The sequence below is a fragment of the Myxine glutinosa genome, chromosome 11 (assembly GCF_964187855.1).
Source record: "Myxine glutinosa chromosome 11, kmMyxGlut1.1, whole genome shotgun sequence".
NCBI classification, from domain to species: Eukaryota; Metazoa; Chordata; class Myxini; order Myxiniformes; family Myxinidae; genus Myxine; species Myxine glutinosa.
The window spans coordinates 24,986,965-24,993,781 of NC_136271.1; the positions used below are offsets into that span (position 1 = coordinate 24,986,965).

At 41.1% G+C, this 6,817-nt stretch overlaps 1 protein-coding gene across 1 annotated transcript in view; it reads right to left on the reverse strand.

Moving 5' to 3' along the window:
• Positions 1 to 6,246: 6,246 nt before the first annotated feature.
• Positions 6,247 to 6,817, reverse strand: part of DCAF11 (DDB1 and CUL4 associated factor 11) — a 47,345-nt gene continuing 46,774 nt past the window's right edge. Inside the window, exon 14 of the mRNA XM_068130363.2 lies at positions 6,247 to 6,817. This exon is cut by the window's right edge and continues 400 nt beyond it. The gene's annotated coding sequence lies outside the window, so the exon portion shown is untranslated.

Genomic DNA, 6,817 nt, shown 5'->3' on the forward strand with positions numbered 1-6,817 from the left:
CCCTGCATGACTTGTGCCACTTGGCTTGGTGGGCAGCTAGAGTGGCAGCTATCCCTTGGCCTTCATCCAGTCGTTGCAAGTCCACGTCTTGTGGCAGCTTGCCTAGTTTATTGAATGCTGATAGATTGTCTTCAAGTGTCTTGTATCCAGCACCTGCATCAGTTCTTTTCGTGACAGCAGGACACTGTAGGGACTCTCCTATATCAACTTGACACAGAACACAGAGTTCCCAGTCCAGTGGCGTCTTTGGCGTTGAAGTTACATGCTTGGTAACATGAACTAACTTGAACTGCTTCGACATGATTGAAACCTGGATGGAGCAAACAAACAAAAAAGTCGTTTAATTAGGGGTTAATCAACGGACCAGCATGTTTTATCTACAGGACAATACACGACCCCCCCTGAAATTTGACACCAAATGACCTCTTTTAGGGGTATTTTTGGCCGAAATTTTCAAATTTTTCACTCCCCAGACCCCTAGATGTTCCCTTGAGCTCAGAATCGCCGCTGTAATGTGTCTACTGATGTTAGAAAAGATATAGGGTGAATGGGGCAATAATTGTGCCTGTAGGATTTGTTTCCGCCACCCCCCCTAAGGGTTACAGATTTTTAAAGCCGCCATTTTGAAATCCAATATGGCGGCGACCTTGGGTGAATTTCAAAGTGGTTCCATATCTGAAAATGTTCTAAATATAACATTCTATCATTGTGCCAAATTTGGTGCTTCCATCACAAAATGCACAATTCTTCTTAAATTTTTGCTATGCCGCTGCACTAACAACACAAGACAGGTACTGCACAGATATATATTTAGAATATATAGAAGATAATGTTAAAAAAAAAACAAGGCAATTTCACTTACATTTTCGGATTCAGCGTTCAATTCTATATAAGTGAGTGTATTTTGAGGCATGTGTGACTTCAAATAAAATTGTAAGACAGGCAAAACGTTCGTTTCATTCCTTAGGGATACAACATGTAAAACTGGCCCAAACGTGAAAACAAAACTCGCTCATTTTAAGTCATCTATCTATAATTCCAGTAATCTCTGTATGTGTGTTTGTTTGTTTGTCTGTGACCGCTGTTTCTCGACAACCACGGGTCCGATATACTTGAAACTTGCCAGGTATATTGCTGGGGACCCGAGGATGTGCCTTTTCAAGGTTTCATATTAATCGGACAAGTACTTACCGAGCTATGTCCAAAAAACGATTCAACCAATCAGAGAGCAGCGAGCTATCGCGTGTGCCGAACGTGGCGAACACACTCTGCCTCGGACGGCACATTTGAGAGCGTATTCATTTATTTCACGTTGGCAAACTATGTTGCCGCTATGTTGGCGTTAAACTATGTTTTAAAACTAATTAAAACCATTTCATGTAAATAGAGGGGGGGATTGTCACTGTACTCGCAAGCCGTTCGCCGTTCGCTTTGGCGTTGCGAATGGACCAAAACATTTCATGGACCAAACCATTTCATGTAAATAGAGGGGGGGGGATTGTCACCGTACTCGCACCCACGTACCCACGTACCCACGTACGGGCATTGCACCCACGTACGGGCATGCCCTAGTACAAGCTAATGCGACCACTCATTCTTCTGGGAAGAATCCCGTGCACATGCTTGTCACACTTATAACTCACCTAAGTCTTTATAAGTTCATCAAATACTGACACCGCGATTGACATTCGCTGAGAGAAATGTTAATATCTCTTCTGAGGTTAAAAAAAAAAAAAAAAAAAAAGTTCTAAAGAATTCTACGTATCAAACGATACATTTTATGAAACGGGGAAACCGAATACACACTTTGGTGGTTTTAAAATGACAGAATGTCTTTATTAGAAAAAAAAAAAAGAACCTTGAAGACGACGCTGCTAACAAAATACACCGCTCTAACGCATAACCACGAGTTTAAACTACATTTACAACAAATATGAAAACTATTTTCATATCACAATGTTAAATATAGAATATATAGAAGATAATGTTAAAAAAAAATGAGCCCTATCTTCCAATGGTAAACAATCCTTCAAAAAATTCCTGGATCCGGAATAATATCCTAAGCTTCACCAAAAACTAATCAATTCCTCCTTATCCCAAGGGCAATCATCCCACCAACTTTCATCCAAATCCGTTCAGAACTTTTCCAGATATCTTGTTCACAAACACACACACACACACACACACACACACACACACACACGGACGGACACGGACGGACACGGACACGGACACGATCGAATGCATTACTCCCTCGCGGGAGTAATTATTGTGTGCGTAAGTTCTCTTACAAGGAACTTCAAAGCAGGAGGCCATAAAGCCCATTAGGCCATCAGCCAGACCACCAAAATAGGGTCCATTGGTACCAAAATGAGGGAGTAAGCCTAATATTGATTTTTGGATAGGTCTTTACCCCTAGAATATGAAAATATGTGATAGCAAATTCAACCATGTAGCTAAATGGGTGTTATCACCTCATTTTCAAAATGGCCGCCAAAATGCATTTTTTCTATTAAAAACACCATGTTTCATATTCTTGTAGGAATTTGTAACAAATAGCATTGCGTTTTGAGATGTTTAAGACTTTACAACTCTCTTAAAGTATGAAATACATCATCTGAACTTTAATCCAAGAAGATAGAATCCAATATGGCGCCCAATTTCACAAAATGGCTGCCATCATAGCAACAACTTTATGCACAAAATATGCACGAAAATAACTGGCATTCAGTAGATTTGCAAGTATACACATGGAAAAAGGTATCGCACCACCACGTATTTTCGACATAGTGGAAATGTATCAATGAATTGATACATTTCACCCATTGAAATGTATCAATGGGTGATAACACACATTTAGCTACATCGTTGAATTTGCTATCACATATTTTCTTATTCTAGAGGTAAAAACCTTGTCAAAAATCATTATTAGCCTTACTCCCTCAATTTGGTACCGGTTGACCCCCCTAGCTGATAGCCAACATCAAGTTTCTGAAATGGTTGCCAACCTCTGGCTCTTATACTGCTCTTCACCAAACTTCACCAAATGGTAGAGTTGGGTCACAAGCAAGAAGCCGATTGATTTTAGGTCAAAAGGTCAAAATAGGCCAAAGTTCACCAACTTTGTCCAATTTCTAAAATCCTCAATTTTCATCTGAGTTGAAATTTGAAGAGGGTTTGCATATCTGGTCATTTAATTCAGCCACGAATTATTTTTAAGGTCAAATTTGTTTTAGGGATTTTACATGTTTTTGCTTCATGCACGTAACCAAGGTTTAAAAAAAATAATTCGGGAGCAATTGATGCAGCTGCCACTTGCCTATACACCGCCCAAATAAAAGGTATGCATCAGAAGAACGTGTTACATGATCGGAACAAAATCACCTGAAGGGCGAGTACTCTGATAGTTTTTTTATATTAAAAAATATATATTTTGTACTAGTACCCGACTGCAAAGCCGCAATGAGCCGGCGAAGCCAAAGCCTCTTGCCACTATTTTACCCATCACCATGGCATCAGTAGGTTAGGTAGTTGGTAGTAGGTAGGTAGGTAGTTGGTAGTATGTAGGTGTAGTAGATACCATACCTGGTAAGACTTGGTAAAAGAGAAGAGCAGACAGTCCTCCCCAATACCTGCATACAATAAATATCACAAGAAGCTTTAGGAAGTAACTATACGATGTGCTAGCTTAAGGCCTATTTTAAGAAATTTTAACTGGGCTTAACATACGTTTTCACAGTATGTGTGTAGTCATCTAACTTCAGTTGCTGTCAGGGCTGGTTCTCTCCGGGCACTGCGGCTTCCTCCACCAGAAGAAGTTAGCTTGCAGTGATTAATTCGGTGAATTCCGTCTCAACTTCGGATATTTCCGGCCGTGAAAAACTATCCGTATTTCTAAACTAAATATGTAAACCACTTATACCGTATTTCTGGCCGTGAAAAACTATCCCCGACGGCCACGAGATTTCTAAAAAATATTTCTTCGTCAATGTTAGAATATTTGACGCCGTTTTCACCCTCCGAAACGCGTAATAACCTTTAAAAAAATATTTTTTCAAATGCTCAAATCTCATTGGTTCTGGTGTTTGATGACGATTTTCGTTGAAGATAACGAGGTTGGTCTTAACGTATTTTAATTACAAATTAGAGGTTCATTAGATTGTGAATCAAAGAACGACGGGTGAAACAAACTCCTATTGAACTCTTTCGCAATTGTTTTATGCAAACTTCCGCATCCGGTCGATGGCGGCCACCATTGAGTGATTTCATTTTAGAAATATTTTTGCAAATGCTCGACTCTCATTGGGTCCGGTGTTTGGTGACGCGTTTCGTTGAAGATAACCAGGCCCGTGCGGGCCGATGTTTGTCTTAAAGTATTTTAATAATACATTGGAGGTGCATAAGATTGTGAATCAAACAATGACGGGTGAAAGAAACTCCTAATGAACGTTTAAAATTTGTTATGCAGACTTCCGCATCCGCAAGATGGCGGCCTCCACTGCGCTTCGGAATTTTTTGAGCAAATGATTTACTCCAGGTCACACGTAATTCGTGTCGGATTTTCGGGTTATAAGTGAAGAATGAAGATTTTCCCACGAGCCTGAATGAATAATTTTTTATGTCACTGAATTTTGTGTAACAACATGAAAGTCGGTGAAAATGAGGCTCATTCCGCCCCCCCCCCCCCCCCCCCCCAAAAAAAAATAAAAAATTGTACAGCATAGTTTTTGCAACAACAACAAAAAAAACTTGTGGGCCTCCGAGGCACAATCACTGCATCCAAGGGTTAAAAACAATGTGTGCAGTCTTATTACCATTCACTTCAAAGTTAATTCAAAACCCAAATCCACTTCAAAACTCCCTCACTCCCTTCAGTCCCACTCCTCCCTCCAGGTCTTTAAAACAGCTGTTCACCACCATCTCCTATCTTCCCCCATCCAAAACCTTGATCTTTTCTACCCCCGCTAATTCACCCCAGATCCACCTTGTTTGAAATTCCAACTTCTTTCCTAGAAGTCCTGGCAGTGTCCATATGTGTTATACCTCTCCCACCCCCCCTTCCCATGCCCCCTCCCAAAGCCCTCGCCCTCTCTCAGATCTCTTGATGTCTCCATGTCTCCCGGTCCCTGCTCTCAAATGTTGTGTTTGTGTCCTTCCCCCTCTCTCCCCATCTTGTCTACCGCTCCCGATGTTATATGTTTTATGTGTCGGTTTGTCTTTCTGTGCGATTAATGTTCGCTCTTTCACGAGCCTCGATGTTGTATACAAAAAAAAAAAAAAAAAAAAAAAAATTCTTCCTTCACATTGGGTTTAGCCTCGTGTTGGGCTAGCGGCTGGGGTACCAGCTTAGGATCCGAGGATCCTGGGTTCGAATCCCGGTCGATTGCTGAATTAACGCCAGGGGGGTTGACTCAGCCTGTCATCCTTCCGAGGTCGGCTAATTCAGTACCAGTTCACTGGTCATTCCCTGTTTGTCGTAAAAAAAAAAAACAAGGCGACAAAAAGGGTTGGCGGCAGGAAGGGCATCCGGCCGTAAAACATTGCTTCAAAAAGGGGACCAACAAAAACAACAACAACCACGGTGCCCGAAAAAGGCCAACCCCCACTTTGCGGGGGAAAATGGCCTCTAAAGGTGGTTTTTTTTTCTTCACATTGGGTTTAGGCCATATGGACCAACACACCTGTGCCTTTTGCACACTATGATATCCTATCACTACTTGTCTTGTATGTACTCATCATCATCAATGTACCATATTATTTATGGAGCGTCGGATTTGCCAAAGCAGTCTCCTGGCAAGGGTTATGCTGCGTGGTTTACCATTGTCTTCCCAGCAACTAAGTTTGTTCAGGTTTCCAGTGACAAGTCGCTGACTTTGTGAAAGACAACATGGGATATTTCATCTCCACCAACATTCTTCAAGACTGCAGCCCATCGCCATCTCATGAACTCTGAAATTTTAAGCTTTTCTATATGACCCTCAGCGATTCTACACTCCCCAATCCTCTTTCTTTTCCTTTATTATTTTACTTACTGTGGTACATCTGTGGTTTATTGTACACCTGTTTCAGTCTCATTCAGCTCTCCTAAAAGCCATTCTCGACTCCTGTAGAAAAACAACAACATTAGTATCCCCGATGATTCCATACAAGGCAACACATCAATAAGTGTTTCATTCCTTTAAACACACAATGTGAGGAGCCCTGCAGTTTTAACACATGTATTGTTTAAGATAACTCAAGCACGAGTCAAAATATATCATCAAGTTTATTATATATCCAATATTCAACAGGAAACATTTTATATAAAGAGAAGGCGTTTGTCTCCCGAGAAGGGAGAAGTGCTGAAGTTCTGATTGGCTAGAGCTAGAACCCTACTTAAACAATTGACAATGTGTCCAACCCCAAACTGTATCTCATACAATGCCACTCAACATGTCCGAATGCGAAAAGAAAATCTTGTATAAATTTATCAAAACATTTTTTGATTTCTCCAGATATGGTGAAGCAAACATTTATTTTAAGATCCTCGATTCTGCTGTACTGAAAGAAAGTGCGACATATTTAAATGTAGTAGCCCACATCTTGCATCAGCCTCACTACTATTACTTCCACTTCCACTACCACTACTTATTGTAGGGTCGGCCAGGGGAGGTTCTCACAAACCAGCTGCCGGGCCTGATGTTCAACTGAAGGTCGCAAGAATTTGCAGTTTATTCAGGGTTCCGGCACAAACGTGCTTCCTCTTCACGAAAGACAACGTTGGATCCAACGTCCACCAACTAATCCAAGCAGATGGGCCGCCCAGCTTAACATCCAT